The following is a 19,250-nucleotide window of genomic DNA, read 5'->3' on the forward strand; positions in this document are numbered from 1 at the left end:
CCACACAAGAAACAGGTGTTTGGCCCCCTCCAGCCAATGCCGCCATTCTTCCAGGGCTAGCTTTATGGCCAAGAGTTCCTTATCACCCCCATCGTAATTACGCTCGGCAGGAGACATACGATGTGAGTAATATGCACAGGGGTGGAGCTTAAGCAGCGTACCCATTCTCTGGGAAAGGACGGCCCCAACCCCGTAGTCAGACGCATCGACTTCCACCACAAACGGTAGGTCGGGGTTAGGCATGCACAGAACAGGCGCCGAGGTAAACCGCTCCTTGAGCTTATCAAAAGACTCCTGGGCCGCAGGAGACCAGACAAAGGGACCCGGGGTTTTCTTGGTAAGCGCAATGAGGGGACCAGCCAGAGTGCTGTAGTTCTTTATAAAGCGACGGTAGAAATTAGCGAACCCCAAGAACCGTTGAACCAAACGAAGCGATGTGGGAGTGGGCCATTCGGCGACTGCTCGGATCTTAGCAGGATCCATAGCAAGAGCGTTTTGGGCTATTCTGTAGCCCAAAAAGGCCACCTCCTGGACGTGAAACAGGGATTTTTCTAATTTAACGAACAGGTGGTTCTCCAACAGAAGTTGGAGAACCCTCCTGACGTGTTTGACGTGCTCAGACCGTGAACTACTGTAAATGAGGATGTCGTCAAGATACACGAAGGCGTACCGGTCGAGAGCCTCACGCAACACCTCATTAATAAGTCTCTGGAAGACAGCCGGGGCGTTCATCAGACCAAACGGCATCACAAGGTACTCGTAGTGACCCGATGGTGTGATGAAGGCTGTCTTCCACTCATCCCCCTCTCTGACCCTCACTAGGTTGTAGGCACTCCGAAGGTCTAGCTTAGTGAAGATGGTGGCTTGTTGGAGTGCCTCAAAGGCCGTTGACATAAGTGGCAGGGGGTGACGGTCTTTGACTGTGATCTTATTGAGACCCCTGTAATCAATGCACGGCCTCAACCCACCATCTTTCTTGCCGACAAAGAAAAAGCCAGCACCGGCTGGAGACGTGGAGGGCTAACGCCTCCTGGATGTACGTTTCCATGGCTCTTCGCTCGGGGGTGGCCAAAGAGAAGAGACGACCCCTAGGAGGACTAGACCCGGGAAGCAGGTCAATGGCGATGTCGTAAGACCTGTGAGGCGGAAGAAAACTGGCCTTCTTTTTGCTGAACACCGCTTGGAGATTGTGGTACTCGGCAGGGACAGAGGACAGGTCAACGATCTCGACCGGCTTTTCAGCAGAAGAAGCAGGGAGGCTCTTATGACATGTGTTTTTGCACATAGCACCCCAAGACCCGATACTGCGCGAGAGCCAGTCTATGTCAGGGTTGTGTCGTTGTAGCCATGGAAACCCTAGTATGAGCGGCATGTGAGGGGCGCTGATGACATATAGGGTGTCTAACTCAAAGTGCTCCCCGACGTGCATCTCCAGCGGTATGGTTTGGCGGTCGATACCGCCGGAGATAAGGGCGCGGCCGTCCACCGCGGCGACAGCGAGGGGTTTTTCAAGGCGAACCAGAGGGATTTGTAGTCCCTGCGCTAAAGAGCTGTCGATAAAATTAGCCGCGGCACCAGAATCAACAAAAGCCATAAGGCGCTTTTCCTGTGATTTATGCCACGACAACGAAACGTGGATGGACAAACCGGTTGTGGGAGGACTTGTGTTACGACCCGCCAGAGCCTTCCCATCTACTGGTGGGTCGTGTCTTTTCCCTGCAGCTTGGGGCATTTGGTACGTTGGTGTCCCCCGCCCCCGCCGTACAGACACCGCCCCTCCTGTAAACGCGCCTGTCTTTCCTGCCGTGACAGGCGCGTATGACCGAGCTGCATGGGTTGCGGTTCACTACTGGGATTATTGGTTTCACCGGACTGCACAACGTCAGGCATGCGGGGTGTTTCGCGATGGTAATACTTCTTGGTGTTTTTGCGCTCGCGCTGGTGGTTATCGAGCCGTACCGTCAGGCTGATCAGCGCTTCTAGATCAGACGGAGGGTCGCGGAGAGCTAGTTCGTCCTTCAACTCCTCCGTTAGCCCTTCCAGAAACACGGACATGAGGGAGTCCGAACCCCAACCGCTTTCGGCCACCAACGTGCGAAACTCTATGGAGTACTCTGCTACGGACCGCTTTCCCTGCTTGAGACGCAGAAGCCGCTGACCGACAACCCCGCCCGACGAGGGATGGTAGAAGGCTCCTTTCATGGCCCGGGAGAAGCTATCGTAAGTAGCACAAACTTCGTTCTGTTTTTCCCATACGGGGGTTGCCCAAGCCAGGGCTTTGTCTGTAAGTAAGGCTATTACGTATGCTATTTTTGCGCGCTCGGTAGGGAAGCGTAGAGGTTGCTGTTCGAATACAAGCGAACACTGTAGTAGAAAACCCCTACACCCTTCGGGATCCCCTGAATAGCGAGCCGGGGCGGGGAGAGTACACTGTAAAAAATTTCAAGTCTCACCAACTAAAAAAATCTTAGTGACCCGTTGCACCAAATTTTTTTAGTTGGTCTAATTTAAGCTCTGCAAATTGCAAATTTTAAGTTCTGCTGACAACTACAGAATTCAGTCTAATTAAAGAAAATAAGTTGAGCCAACAAAATGTTATATATTAACCAAATACACCTAGTGAGTCTAACAAAATGTTTTATGTTGTTCCAGCTACAATTGTTTAGTTCAGGTAATTATTCATTATTATCCAAGTTGTCTGAACTATACATTTTATGCTTTATGAAGTAAATTCAAAACATACAGAATATAATTAAGTAATTGTGCATTTTATTTACATGTCAAAAAGTAAACATAAAATATTACCAAACAGGCATATGAGAGCTGCTTTATAAATGTAATAAAAATTGAAACGTCGTTGAGTCAGGAGGACAAGAATGAGCCATGACACAAACGTTAGCTCAATGCTATTTTATTAGCAATACGCTAACGGCAAAAACACACTGGTTCTAAGGGAGGGGGGACACTAACACGCATACAACACACATCCAGGGAAACGGGAGAACTGACCGCGGAACTGTATGTGTTTGGAAAAAGTATCTAAAAAAGTACTTTTATTACTTAGAAATCGATTGGGCTTCAGCAAATGCTTAATTACTACGCAGTTCCAGCTAGCTAGGTAGCTAATGTTAGTCCGCATGCTAACCGTTTGCCGACGTGAGGTAAAGTTAAATTCCAAACTGACAGTTAACGCGTAACGGTTAACCGTTAATCGGTAGCTTGTCCTTGCCAACCACACTGCCAATACTGCCAACAGTATTAACACTAACATTACTAAACTCATAGCAAAGTTAAAACACTGAAAAACAACTTGTTGGCTTAGCTCTAGTTTTGATAACTATACGTTTGGAAAATATGTTAAAATATGACCTAGTTCAAAATTCAAACTCAACAAACACCACCAAGTTAGCTGTGTTTGCTTAGTAAAGATCCACATTAACTTCACTCAGTGAACGTTTGAAGTCCTTTAAATAAATGGTGAAACGCTGGGTCTTCATTTTAGTTTTGGTGCAGAAGGCGCCAAGAAAATCTTCTCTCGAGCATGCGCATTAGTTTCACCACTACCACTATTGCTCGCCCAACACAGTTTTTTACTTTGGACTTGACATGTTGACTGAGAACCATAATGCTCATTCACTGAACACAAAATATTAAGTTGAATGGTAAAAATGCAGCAGCTGATGGCACAACTCATTTTTTGTTTTTGGAGTAACAATTTTTATGTTTCATGCTTTGCCCACATAAATTTTTATATTCACAGAACATAAGCAAACAAAGATTTTTTACAGTGTAGGCTCGAAGTGCCGCGGGGCTGCTGCGGGTTCGGCTGGGCTTGCGGGAGGCGGAGCCCGATGAGCGGGAGACGGGTTACTTAAAGCCAGAATGGCAGTGGTCACGTTGTTGAGCTGATCCATGATCTGGCGGAGGACCTGGTCATGGCTGCCTAACAACTGACCCTGCTGGGAGAGGGCTGCCCTTAGTTCTGCTGCTTCGTTAGAAGCGGCTGGTTCCATGTCACAGGCTGATTCGTTCTGTAACGACGGTGGTAGGGACGCACACACCGCGTTAGAGAGAGCGAGAGAGAGGTGGAACCAAGTGCCACAATAAATAACAGAACTAAAAGGAGCGCCTGAATAAACGCGGACTGCTCAACGCGTAAAAAGAAACAAAGCAAAAACAAGGACGTCAGGGGAAGTAGCTGACTAATAGCAAAAAGGCTATTCAAACAAAAACCCTTCCCATACAAACAGCAACGGGATAGGAAGGTAAACAGGTTGAGGAAAACTTGAGGGAGGTCAGTAAGCGACGCAGGAGAGGACTCGAAAAAAGACAGAGAAGATAGATAAGAGAGATAGGTGGCGAGACACCTAAAGAGGCAAACGCTGCAAAACAGAGTAAGAGAGAGGCTGAGAGCGTAACGGCATAACCACAACGAATCAGCAATGATCCGTCTCCACTGGCTTCCTTAAGAAGCCATGGCAACAGGTGAGACAGATCATTGCTGATTGCGTTGCTGGAGTCTAGGACTGGCTCGGGTGCCCCTTGTGGATGTAGATGGCACGGCATCCGAGCCAGCCCTGACAGCCAAAGGCGACAGTGGCAAGGAAAAACTCCCTAGTTTTTTTTTGCATGAGGAAGAAACCTTGAGAGGAACCAAGACTCATATTGTGAGAATGATGACAGTAATACATTTGCAACTAGAAATAGTTGGGTAGATTTAATTTAAATATGTTTAGATTTTGTGTGTGTGTGTGTGTGTGCGCGCGCGCTTACCCAAGTCTTATAGTAGTATATACCCAAGGCAAAAGTAGGGCATAGTTTTCAAACTTATGCATAAAGGATGTGTGTGACTAGATCTTTTTGTCCCAAACAACTTCATTACTTAAACAAGTTTTAGTCTTCTGATCAGTAGCCACACTGAGTAGAAATTCTCATGTCATAGATCTTTTGAATGTATTGATGGAGCAAGCTTTCTGTTTAAAGCTCACCAAAATTTTTACCCTCTCCCTGGCCCAGGCAGTCGTCCCGCCCTGCTTAAAATCAGCAACCATTATCACCAGCCTCATTGACTACAGACCTGTGGCCCTCACCCCAATAATCACCAAATGTCTGGAAAGACTGGTTCTCCAACACATTAAGGACTATCTCCCTCCAGACCTTGACCCCCACCAATTTGCATATCGCACTAACAGATCCACAGAGGACGCGATTGCTGTAGCACTCCACACTGCACTGAATCACCAGGAACAGCAGCACAGCTATATCCCAATGCTCTTTGTGGACTACAGCTTGACATTCAACACCATAATTCCAGACATACTTATCACCAAATTGGACAATCTCGGCCTTCCCCCTCTCACATGTGCCTGGTTAAAGGATTTCTTGACCAACCGGCCCCAGACTGTAAAGATGGGCCCCCACTTCTCCTCTACTCAAACGTTGAGCACTGGGTCCCCGCAGGGCTGTGTGCTGAACCCCCTGCTGTACTGTCTCTACACCCACGATTGCAGACCGGCCCACAACAACCTCATCATCAAGTTTGCTGAGGACACTACAGTGGTCAGACTAATTTCTAAAGGAGATGAGACAGTTTACAGGCAGGAGATCCTGAAATTGGCAGATTGGTGCTCAGGAAATAATTTAACTCTGAACACAAAGAAAACCAAAGAGATAATTGTCGACTTCAGGAAACAGCACGGACCTAGCCCCTTTATACATCAACCTAGCGCCTTTATACATTAACCTAGCCCCTTTATACATCAACCTAGCCCCTTTATACATTAACCGAGCCCCTTTATACATCAACCTAGCCCCTTTATACATCAACCTAGCCCCTTTATACATTAACGGCGAGTATGTGGAGGGTTCACACTTTCCGGTTCCTTGGTGTCCTTATCTCTGCCAACCTAGACTGGAAAGAGAACACCACAGCAGTCATCAAAAAGGCTCAGCAGAGGCTACACTTTCTGAGAGTCCTCAGAAAACACAACCTGGACTCCAACCTACTGCTGATGTTCTACCGCGCCTCCATCGAGAGCCTGCTGACGTACTGCATCACAGTGTGGTATGGCAGCTGCACCATGGCAGACAGAGAGAGACTCCAGAGAGTAGCTAAAACAGAACAGAAAATAATTGGCTGTCCTCTTCCATCCCTGATGGACATTTATACCTCACGCTGCCTCAAAAAAGCTAAAAACATAATGGACGACAGCACCCACCCTGGCTTTGAACTGTTTGACTTGTTGACCTAAGGGAAGCGCTACAGGTGCATCAGAACAAGGACAACACCATTCAAGAACAGTTTCTTCCCCAAAGCAATCACCACACTGAACTCACACATGCACTGATCCCATAACTGAACCTCCAATCCCATAGACTCTCACCATATAATAAGTGCAATAATATGTGGAAATATGTGCAATTTAACATGTTTAGCAATTTAATATTACTATTTAACATGGAAATCTTGGTGTTTAAACTGTTTATCCTATAACTGTACATAGAACTGGAAATCTTCTGTACCTTTACTGTATTTAATTTTTATTGTTCTGTAGTAAAAAATATAAACATATATATTAGGGGTGGGACGCGATTAAAAAAATTAATCGAATTAATCAGAAGCTTTATAATTAATTAATCGAAATTAATTGCATTCAGTATTTAACATGATAAATATTAATTTATGTTTGAATGAATCAATGAACATAATCATAAACTTCAACATCTTGTTTATTTTTCCACCAGTCTACTACACATACCAATAGATGAGTGCAGAAAACAGAGCAAACAGTTTTCAGAACACTGGAAATTCTGACAAAAAATGTTTAATTTTGGGAGTTTTGCTCAAGATATTGGAAGAATAAGAAGAATTGAAGTAAATCAGAAGATGTTTTTTAATACCATTTTAGATGGTTTTTCTTTAATTTCCCAGGCCTCTGGCACAGGCGTCTCCATAGAAGTGGTCTTCTGCATGCTCATAGCAAATGACTGGATCTTCATTCATCATCTATATGAGCTGTCACACCAAGATAATTCTTGTTGCTAACAGAGGTCCAGTGATCCCCAGTCAGAGCCACATTTGTGGCGCTCTTCACAATAACCTGTTTTACTTCCCTTTCCTCATCATAGCTACAGCTGCTGGATTTTCTTCGACATTGTCTTTCTGGATGGCAGTTCGTAACTTGCATTTGCAGCACATCTTGTAAGCCATTATCTTCGACCACAGCAAACAGCGAACAACACTGCAAATAATGTGACGCGTCGAGTATAAACGCCTCCGCCACAGCGTGAGGTGTGCAGAGTCGCGCACTACGGTCACTCGCGAAAGTTTAATCAGTCTTAATGGTCCAATGAAGGTAATTTAAAAACCAAGACATTTCCTCACTTAAAAAAAATCCCGGGACGCCCGGGACAGGATGTGAAATACGGACATGTCCCGGGAAATACGGACGTTTGGTCACCCTATCGTACTAGGAATACATTTAGCAGCTAAGTTATCATTACTGACCTTTGCGTTAACAACAACATGTTTCCTTCCTACATAAAGTGCAAATAACACTATTTTTGTTTGTACTTCCATCTGGAAGTTTCTTATATTTAAATTTCCCATCCACCAGCGTAGCCTCTTCAGTCATCTCCATCATGATCTTATTGTGCATCCATATAATCTGTATATGTCTGGAACTCGTGCACTGAGAAACATTCCACGGTGCTAAAGTGTCTCATGCGTTCATTTTTTTTAGTTCGTTAATTCTCCTGTAATTAATTAATCGAAATTAATGCGTTAAAGTCCCACCACTAATATATATATCAGACCCTCCAGAAAGTCGCGATGTTGCGATTTGCAACTTCAACGCAACTTCAAGCAAATCCCGCGAATTCAGGGCGGTGTTGCAACTTCAGCTAATCACCGCAACTTTCCCGCAAATTTGACCAATCACTGATGTCGTCTTGATGTGACGTCGACAAACTCCTGCCTTACTTCCGTATATACGTTCAAGAGGAGCAGACTGAAAACAGCATGAGCGACGAAAATAACGGCAAAAAGATCGGGAAAAGCAGTATCCCGGTACACTACATGAAAGCGGGGATAAACTGTCCAGATCCGATGTAATTGTAATTGATTACACAGGTCAACAAAAAAAAAATTTACTGGTGTCCAAAATATTTTAATGAATTTGGGGTATTTTTAGGGTGCTGATTCTGAATATGCTATCAGTTTTGCCAGATTGGCTCAAGTTTTTGAGATTTTTGTAGCACTTGTTGGTAAATGCGACGCATCATCTCATTAATTTCTTGGGATTAGTACTTGAACTGAGCAGTTCTCAATATAGTTTTTTGTTAATTAGTGTTCTAAAAGTTTGTTCATAGCTTGATTTTTGCACTAACTTTATGTTGTTGTCTGTTTTCCAGTGAAAAGCATGAACTCATCAAGAAGAAGTTGTCTTAACGATCCAGACACATTCTATTACATTTATGGTGAATATACACTGCAAAAACATAGAAGAAACATAACAGACTTCATAAAAAAAGTGTATTTGGCCTATTTTAAATAAAATAAAATAAAGTTAATGCGCGTGTAGCAAATTACGTCTTTTTTTTTACACATTTCACGAAAAATCTCAAAAACTTGAGCCAATCTGGCAAAACTGATGACATATTCAGAATCAGCACCCCAAAGTTACCCTAAATTCGTTGAAATATCTTTGGCCCCAAAAATGCTGTTGACCTGTGTTATCTATGGCCCCCTGGATGATATTTAATTACTATTAGAACCAGCCCGTAGGCCACAGCCGCCCGATGGTGTTTTGCACGCACAAACACTACATTCCCCACAATGCAACGGTAGCCCGCGAAGTCACTGCAGCGCACGCAAGCGGCGAGGGTCTGAGATAAAGTTTATAAGTTTAAACTTTTTAAACTGAGATAAAGTTTAAAGTCAGAGATAAAGTTTATTTATCTCTGATCCATATCTGTGAGTTACTAGTTCGCTCTGGCACAACCACTGGCGATCGATCTCGATATAATACTTAATTTGTGTCCATTTTACAGGCCGCCCGGTAACAACTTACGTTCGCTAACTCCGCCCCCTCCCTCCCCCCCCGTCAACAATTAATGTTCGCCACGCCCTCCAGGTTCAAATCTCACTTCAAGCGATCTTGAAAAGTTGGCAACCCTGAATAAATAGGTAAATAGATAATTAAAATGGACTACTAAATAGAGGAAACCATACAACATTTACTCCCTATTGTAATGTACTCACAAAAAAGCAAAAACACACCGCAACTTCCATCGCAATTTTTTTGAAAAACACCCGCAACATCAAACATTTTAGCCTGCAACAATCACAAAAAAGGCCCGCGAAATCCTGGTGGGACTGATATATTTTTTCTCTTATACTTTTTATATTCTGTATGTTTGCACCGAAAAAGGGAAAGCTTTCAATCTCATTGTACATGTGTATAATGACATTAAAGGCATTCTATAAACTTATAAACTTTAATGCTAAATGATATTCATAACCTAAAGGTAATACATCATTTACACCCAACAAGTCTGAGTACAATTTGGAATGATTTTAATTTGGCATCAGTAAGAAAAATGGAGAAATACACAATTTGAAAAACATTTCTAAATATAATCATGCTTGTGCAGAGCTAAAACACGATGTTGAGACAGCTGCAGCCAGAATCTCTCGTGCATCTTCCCCTGATGTTTGTTCTGTGCCGACAGGCTCTGGTGGGTCAGTGTCATCAGCCTCTGGAACCTCTGGGTCTATGATGTCGCCGTGAGCAATGCAGAGGTTGTGGAGCACAGCGCAGCATACCACAACCTCGGGTGCAAAGACAGGGCTCACCTCAAGGGCTTTAAAGAAAATGGAGCACCAGCGGGTCTTCAGCATTCCAAATGTTTTTTCAATTATGTTCCTGGCCCGAGAGAGTCTGCTGTTAAAACGAGCCTGTACAAGGTTCTGCACAGGCTCTCGATAAGGGGTCAGGAGCTGGATTGGTGCGCTGATGCACGGATAACCCCCATCCCCAAGTATGCACCTTCCTCTAGGTGGGTATAGGCCCTCTTTATATTTATAGGGCTGTTCTTCAGCACCCTTGCGTCGTGTACAGACCCAGGGTAACCAACAAAAATGTCAATAAACTTTCCCTGATGGTCACAGATCGCTTGCAGCTGCACGGAATAAAAAAGCTTCCTGTTCAGGTAGCACTGTGCACTGGCAGATGAGGGTTTTATTCGGATGTGGCACCCGTCGATGGGACCAACTGCCACTTTGAAAGATGCCGATCCAGCCAACTGGGCAAATCCTGCTCCTACCACCTCCAGTTCAACACCAGCAGGTAACAATGACTCTCTTCAAAATTCCACAGACTGCCTTGCTCATTCTGTGCACGATGTCACACACAGAAGATATTGAGATGGCGAACGCTCGGGAGACCACACAATAGGATGCTGCGTGTGCCAGCCAGTAAAGGAACACCAACAGCTCGATGTCCCTGCTCCACCCATGATCAGTCTTCTGCCTCAGTGCATTACTGAGTGAGGTCTCACGGGAGAGTCTGAAATCTGCCCTGAGGTCTCCACCACCGAAATACAGCTGCAAGACGGGCACAGCTGTATTGAGGTGACAATACGTCAGGCTCCCATCCTGTAAATCAATGCACATAGTTTAATTAATTATTAATATAATAATACTTTATTTATTTGATCCAATTAGAATTTGGTTTTTTATTTACTGTAAAAAAATTAATTGAATAAATATTTTTGTGAAAGTGGTTTAGCTATACATTATTTCATAATGAGCACAAAGAATGTTTTTTGTTCCGCGGTATTCAAACCAGATATTTGCTCATCACAAGAGAGAATTTACCACTACGCTCGAAGCTCCACTAACTCTAGAACAGGGCTAATCAACTATATTTTTCCGCGGGCCAGAGGGTAAGTGGCGGGCAGGTGGCGAACGTAACACTCGTGACAGAGTGTTTTTTCAATAGCACTGAAATAAATGCTCTGGTTTAAAATTAATTCTCCCATCAAAATTAAAAAATATTTTTAACAATTTATTCTGGGTCCGGATTGGATGGCATTTGGGTCCGTATCCGGACTGAGGTCCGTTGGTTGCGGACCACGGAAATAGAAATTTGCAGAGGTAATCAGGAATGAGATTGGGTCCGGACAGGACTGTGTTCGGGTCCAGATCCGGACCGTGGTCCGCCTGTTAGTGACCTCTGCTCTAGAAGTATAACTCGAAGCTGTATTTTTAATCATCTTAGTATTAAGATGTCATTGATTTGTGCTGTCCAATCAGTAGCACAAATATGTATGTAGTAAGTGCCGGCTACGATTGCTAAAGACGATAGCGGTACTTACATTTCTCCTGAGGTAAATAATCAAATTCCTGAGGAATCTTCTCCGAGTTACTACTCGACGCCGTCTTGCAGAGAATACCATCGCTAGAACTGTCTTGACGAGGTGAATGTAAAATTAAATGTAAATGAAGAAAATGTAAATGTAAATGAAGCAAATGTAAATGAAGCAAATCGAATGTAAATCACGAACAGACCATAAAGTAGAAAACTGTCAAAAGGGGCTTTTAATTAACTTCACGGCCTTTTATTGTAGTAGCGTAACGTCATAGGTCATGTGACATAGGTAAGATGGCGGACGTATTATGTCCAAGGTTGGATGCATACTGACCAATCGCGTACTTAAATAACGTACTGCTTTGATGGTTGGGAAGAACGTACTGCACCGTAATACGCGATTTCGGATGGGGCCTTTGTTCATTGCCCTGAAGTGCGAGAAGGGTAATGCTGCAGGGTAATGCTGCAGGCCGGAGTCCTGGTGGGCGTGGGTAAAGGGCGGAGCATGTGTCAATCATTTTCGACTGCAGCCAATCAGATACTAGACTTTCATTGTCAATCAAATTTTATTAAGCCAATTATCAGCCAGAGTTAGCTGTCAATCATTTTTTACTGCAGCCAATGGCGTTTACGTCCTCTCCTACACAGCAAAAACTGGAGTGTTAAATTTTCAGAGTTAAACATTTCCGAGTTGATTTCCACTCCCAAAGAGTAATTTAACACTGTTAAATTTAAATGATGTTCAGTGTTAGAGTTATCGGACAGAGTTGATCAAATCAGAGTTAATCCAACTAAATGACTCCCGCAAAGATGTAATTAAACTCCGCCCACAAATTTCACTTCGGCTGAGAGAGTGACTGATAAGACACGGACCATACCACATTGTATGAAAATAATGCTGTACACCGCGACTAATACGAGCAGGATGCAGAGACATTTACAGCAGCACCACAGCTCAGTACTCAAATCAACATATCTCACTTGAACAGAGGTAGCAGGGACAGAAAGACGCTTTGGCAAGTTGAAACAGCGAAGGATATCGGGAGCAGTGTGGGGATGCTAATATTCTTAAAAATTAACATGGCAGTGTAGTTACAGCAAATTCAGTGACATATTTGGTCAGGCTCTATTTGCACTCTGTATTGACAGAGAAGAACTTTTTGTTTTGCACATAATACAGTGAGTCCCCGCTTAACGACGGGTCTGGTTAACGACAGACCGAAGTTATGACCAACTTTTTATTTTAGTTCGCGCGGTGCGCGGAGGAGCAGTGGCAGCACAGTGGAGTGTTGTGGAGTGTAGTGGAGTGTTGTGTACGATAAGCCCACCTCGGCAGCGTGATTGCTCTTTCTCACGCTGTACGCACGAGAACATTGTTCGTTTTTTTCTTTACGGTATTTACGATTAAAGTGTATCTAAATCTAGGCTCACGCTTAACGACGAAAATGCCTTACGACGGACTTTTCAGTCTCTAACACCATCATTAAGCGGGGACTCACTGTAATATTGTTTGCTCTTGAAAAAAAAGGAGAAATATTTAATCTTATTTATTTTATTTTAACTTTTATGAAATTTTATTTTAATTTCAATTTGTAGAAGTTTATTAAAAGTTCATGCTTACATAATGCATGTTAAGAGTTATAATAAAACATTTCAAAATGCATGTGTAACTCAGTTAAATAAAAGTCTGTTGTCCAGTCATATAATTTGTAATTTTAGTGTTCTTAAAATCTCGTCTCGTCTCGTTCTCGTGAACACAATATTGTGTATCGTCTCGTCTCGTGAGCTGAGTGTCTCCCCACACTCCTAGTGAGAAGTATTTTAAACTTCGATTTAAAAATGTCTAAAGTCATGGCTCTTTTAATATTTTATTGAGCTACTTTTGTGTAAGAGCGGCATATACTTCTGTTTAAAGAACTTCTCCATGCAGTTTCCGCCTTCTTTTGGCAGATCTGTTAAGATGATTGGCTGCAGTAAAAAATTATTGACAGATAACTCTGGCTAATAATTGGCTTAATAAAATTTGATTGACAACGAAAGTCTAGTATCTGATTGGCTGCAGTCGAAAATGATTGACACATGCTCCGCCCTTTACCCACGCGGAAACACCGCAATTACATCATTAGGTGGGTCGGAGTCCTGCCAAACACTGAACGATTCGGTGAACGGAACTTTTGAACGAATCTTTTTAGTGAACCGATTCTAATGATTCAGTTCATCTAAAAGAACTGCTTTGCCCATCACTAACATGCCTGTAGTGAAACTAGTTTAGCGTAACCTAACAATAGAGCACCTCTCTCTGTTGAGGAAAAAAATGCAATTTGAATTTGAAATTATTTTAAATCATCTGGACCAAAAAGAGGCTAAAACACTGACATCATGACACTAAACCCCCATAAAATGGTTAGCTTAGCATAGGTGGCTAACGCTACCATTAACATATACACTCACCAATGCAAAAATCTGAGTGTTTTCGGCTCTCAATGCTCGTCGTTTTCCAACGAATCGCCTATCAGGTCCAACAGCTCAGTGGTTAGATGAACAAAAGTTTGGCTTGATAAACCAACAGCTTTTATTTCTTAAATGTAACTGCTGTCTCAACGTTATCTCACTTCCTCTGCAAAAACGACCCGCTCCTGACGACAGCTTGACCCAAAAGGTATGTGCTTCATTTCCTTTTTGGTTTTCCCACCGCTACGACACTCATTCGTGTAAAGCGCTATGACTTTAACGTTATGCTAGCTTCAAGATTCACTCAAGCTAAGTTTGCACCCAAGGGTCCGCGCATCAAAAAGTATGCAATCGCGGTGGCTCTTGCCCAAGAGTACCTGGCTGCAGAGCTCCAGCTGGAGGCAGCTCCACGTTGGGGCAGGAAGTGACGTAACTCCAGCGTGGGGCCGGAAACGTCTTGGTATGAAAATATTTGTTTGTCAGGTCCCTTTAGCAGACATCATCAGCACTGCTCAAAATCTTGTAACAATGCTGATTGATTGTTAATCATTTCATGAAAAATGTGTATCTATGATAAATTCCAGCACTGAGCACTTTTAACCTGTTCTTATACCATTCAGTGGCAGCATGTGCTATCTGCGTATAACCCACTTAACTGGATTTTTTTTCTTTTGTTGTAGAAATTTCTGCATGACACAAAAAAGTACTATCATGCTGAACTGGAAACGGTTGACTTCATATCAGATGCGGAGGCAGCTCGTATCCAGATTAATAAGTGGGTGGAGCAGCAAACACATGGTTGGTACTCCACAGAAATATATGATTTTATTGTTATGTGTATTTAGGGGACATTTATGCCTTCTTTGTGACCATAAATGAAACTGAGCATATTCCAAATTTCTCTAATGTAAGTCCCCTCACATCTGTCATTCTCAGTCAAGCATAACGAAGCCAGGCATTATTAAGCCCTCTTAAAGAAAATTTGCTGACAAATTGCAGTTGCATGATGCCATGAATGTGCCATTCAGAATATCTGGGAGTTGGTGCTCTCCTCCAGGTGTGTTGAGCCCACCAATCATGTTGTACTAGTGGCTGTTCAAAAACTTACGTTGGCTGGCCGCAGGTGTATCACATGTGCTTGTCTATACCTGATCAGGTGAAATGTGATGGATGGAGAGTTAGTTTATTAATTCAGGCAAATTGGTTATTCATGACAACACAACTTACTTTTCAGCTATTTCAGTATATTATTTTGTCATGGGGGATGATCAAATTAAAAATGTGTTTCTTTGTTACATCTAATTTCTGAATATATTAGATATTCTACAAACACACCAGACTACATCCCTCAGTTGGGGTTCTGTGGCAACACCTCAGTGCTCTGTGTGTTTTACTATTGCAGTATCTTGTGTTTGAATGCTCAATACAGAAAAGATCAAGGGCCTGCTGGCTAATGGAACTGTTGACAGTGTGACCAGACTGGTCTTGGTGAATGCCATCTACTTCAAGGGCACCTGGGTGAATAAGTTCCAAGGGGACACTACCAGGGAGCGTCCATTTAAACTCAGTAAGGTAACTGGCAACCAGTGCACCTCAAGAAGTGCTGTGATTGACATAACCAAATGGAATGTACAGTCATGGCCAAAGGTTTTGAGAATGATACAAATATAAATTTTTACAAAGTCTACTGCTTCAGTTTTTATAATTGCAATTTGCATATACTCCAGAATGTTATAAAGAGTGATCAGCTTAATAGGAATTAATTGCAAAGTCAATATTTGCCTAGAAAATGAACTTTATCCCCAAAACACATTTCAACTTCATTGCAGCCCTGCCTTAGAAGGACCAGCTAACATCATTTCAGTGATTGCTCCATTAACACAGGTGTGGGTGTTGATGAGGACAGGGCTGGAGATCAATCTATCATGATTAAGTAAGAATGACACCACTGGACACTTTAAAATGAGGCTGATGCTTGGCATCATTGTTTATCTTCTGTTAACCATGGTTATCTCTAAAGAAACACATCATCATTGCACTGCACAAAAATGGCCTAACAGGGAAGAGTATCGCATCTAGAAAGATTGCACCTCAATCAACAATCTATTGCATCATCAAGAACTTCAAGGAGAGAGGTTCCATTGTTGCCAAAAAAGCTCCAGGGCACCCAAGAAAGACCAGCAAGCGCCAGGACCGTCTCTCATAAAAGTGTTTCAGCTGCGGAATCGGGCTACCAGCAGTGCAGAGCTTGCTCAGGAATGGCAACAGGCAGGTGTGAGTGTATCTGCACGCACTGTGAGGCGGAGACTCTTGGAGCAAGGCCTGGTCTCAAGGAGGGCAGCAAAGAAGCCATTTCTCTCCAGAAAAAAACATCAGGGACAGACTGATATTCTGCAAAAGGTACAGGGAGTGGACTGCTAAGGACTGGGGTAAAGTCATTTTCTCTGATGAATCCCCTCAGATTTCCGATTGTTTGGAACATCTGTAAAACAGCTTGTTTGGAGAAGACGAGGTGAGCGCTACCACCAGTCTGTCTCATGCCAACTGTAAAGCATCCTGAAACCATTCATGTGTGGGGTTGCTTCTCAGCCAAGGGAATCGGCTTTCTCACAGTCTTGCCTAAAAACACAGCCATGAATAAAGAATGGTACCAGAATGTCCTCCGAGAGCAACTTCTCCCAACCATCCAAGAGCAGTTTGGTGATCAACAATGCCTTTTCCAGCATGTTGGAGCACCTTGCCATAAAGCAAAGGTGATAACTAAATGGCTCAGGGAACAAAACAGAGATTTTGGGTCCATGGCCTGGAAACTCCCCAGATCTTAATCCCATTGAGAACTTGTGGTCAATCATCAAGAGACGGGTGGACAAACAAAAACCTACACATTCTGACAAAATGCAAGCATTTATTGTGCAAGAATGGACTGCTGTCAGTCAAGATTTGGTCCAGAAGTTGCTTGAGAGCATGCCACAGAGAATTGCAGAGGTCCTGAAGAAGGGTCAACACTGCAAATATTGACTTGCTGCATTAACTGATTCTAACTGTCAATAAAAGCTTTTGTTACTCATAATATGATTGCAATTATATTTCTGTATGTAATGAAAACATCTGACAAACACACATAAAAACCAGAGGACAGCAGATCATGTGAAAATATTATATTTGTGTCATTCTCAAAACTTTTGGCCATGACCGTATAAAACAGACCTCCTAAAATTCTTGATATTTGATTTTGAACTCTTTAATCATTTGAATTCTCTGCAGTATTACAAGGAAATCACATTATGTTTATATTCACAATTAAGACCTTCAAATATCAAGTCTGAATTCCAATGGTCCGTGAGTAATGTTGTCACAGCAAGAGTCCGTGTGGTTCACTCCTCTAGGCTCAGTGTGCAGCACTGGATGGTAGAACCTGTGGACTTAAGTGCTGAACATAATTAGGGTGTGAATGTGTGTCAGGTGAAAAAGGTGTGTCAATAGCAGGGGGGTAGTGAGTGAGGGAGTGACAGGGCGTGTGTGGGTGTGTGGGAGTGGGTGTATCCCTTGCCCACTGGGCCCAGCTCAAATAACAGGCAGGAGCTTGGAACTGGTCAGTAGGGGAGATACATTACTCATGATGGTGTCCAAAAAAGTTCAAAATGTTCCAGGATTGAATTACATACATAAAACTTTTTAATTTACTTATAAATAGCCTTTCTTACATGCATGGGTGCTTCAACAACCATCAAATTAAATGAATTACAGAGAAACAGCAGTAAACAAATGCAACTTTAACATTACCTTGTTTTTCCCAGGTGTTTTTCTAATGCTCAGAAAAGAAAGCATCTGCTATATGCAGTAATAAACAGAGTTGAATTGCAGGTCAGGCTTTAGTGTCTAATCCATCTTGTGCTTCACTTTTGATTGTGCACAGAACAAAACTAAGCCAGTGGAGATGATGCATCAGACAGACATGTTTTCACTGGCCATAATCCCTGATATGAACTGCCAGATTCTGGAGATGCCATATGTGGGAAAGGAGGTGAGCATGTTCATCATCCTGCCTAATGAGATTGTGGATGACACGACCGGACTGGAGAAGGTAAGAGAAAGAATCACACACAAACGAGCTCAGTGTATGTAAAGCAGCTTAAATTACATATAATAGGCTCTGGAGAGAAAAACGGTGAACAGTATTCACAATAAACCAGTAGCTGCACATTTACATAAAACTAATAGCTGTACTTTGGTTTTGAATTAATCAATTTGCTTCTGTCTCAGCTGGAGCAGACTCTCACTTATGAGAAATTTAAGACATGGACACAGCCCAGTGTGATGCACCAGGTGGTGGTGGACGTGACAGTACCTCGCTTCAAACTGTCAGAGACCTATGACATGAAGGACCTGCTGGTCAGCATGGGCATGGTGGACGCCTTCGACCAGAGCAAGTGTGACTTCTCCCTCATGTCCTCCAGCCCTGACATGGTGCTGTCCAAGGTGGTGCACAAGTCCTTTGTGGAGGTGAATGAGGAAGGAACAGAAGCTGCAGCAGCTACATTTGCATTGGTGGTGTTAGGATGTTGTGGTTCTTTTACTCCTCCAGCAAGATTCATAGCTGACCATCCCTTCCTCTTCTTCATCCAGCACAAGCCAACACGCAGCATTCTCTTCTGTGGCCGATACTGCTCACCATAAACTCCTGCAGCCTTTACACATCACCTTCAATCCTATGTTGAATATCTCTGCATCTCTTACTCTGTAGTAATCTGTAGCACCAATAAACATTATAATCAGATCTCATAATAGCTTGATCCTGTATGTTAACTTCAAATTGCTAGTAGCTACTCTGTTTACTTCACAACATGAACCGGAATCTTCTGTTGGGTCACACAAAGTTGGAGCTGCCCCATCCAAACTGTGCAGTTTATAAAGCAGTCAGTGATGGGCACACACAGTAGAAGAGTGGAGAGAATAGTGATTAAAATTACATTGTGTAAGGCTGTGCAAGCTTGCTTGTAGGCAGAAAGTATGGAAGTGTTAAATGGTTGCATCACCTTGTAACAAAATTTTATTTTAATAAAATTCCAAATGTTACTTCAGAGAGCGGAGAAATAGTTCTCTTTTTGAGAGTCATTTTCACTGTGTGTTCTCTTGGATCTTTGTAAACTGTTAAATCGAGCTTGCTAAGTTGCCTCTCATGAAAATCAGTCTAATTTACTTTATTGTTTTCTTAGGTCTACATCTTTTGTTTGTGTTAAGTTAGTTAATTGGTTTTGTCTTTGCATAATTCATTCATAAAACATTACTGATAATATTTATCAGCACTACAAGGCTCTTAGAATTGGACATTATTGTAATTTGGCCAATGACATTTAGTCTATTTAGCAATTTCTTAATCAGTCTCATTCAATTACTAATGAAATGGTGGACATTTAGAGAATGTTA

General features: G+C 42.8%; 1 pseudogene across 1 annotated transcript; it reads left to right on the forward strand.

Moving 5' to 3' along the window:
• Nucleotides 1-14,107: 14,107 nt before the first annotated feature.
• LOC143519764 (serpin B6-like) lies at nt 14,108-18,842 on the forward strand (annotated as a pseudogene). Its single transcript, XR_013132535.1, has 5 exons — nt 14,108-14,224; nt 14,444-14,621; nt 15,253-15,395; nt 17,740-17,907; nt 18,087-18,842. The product of XR_013132535.1 is annotated as a serpin B6-like (transcript).
• The last annotated feature ends 408 nt before the right edge of the window (nt 18,843-19,250 follow it).

Source organism: Brachyhypopomus gauderio, chromosome 7, assembly GCF_052324685.1.
Source record: "Brachyhypopomus gauderio isolate BG-103 chromosome 7, BGAUD_0.2, whole genome shotgun sequence".
Lineage (NCBI taxonomy): Eukaryota > Metazoa > Chordata > Actinopteri > Gymnotiformes > Hypopomidae > Brachyhypopomus > Brachyhypopomus gauderio.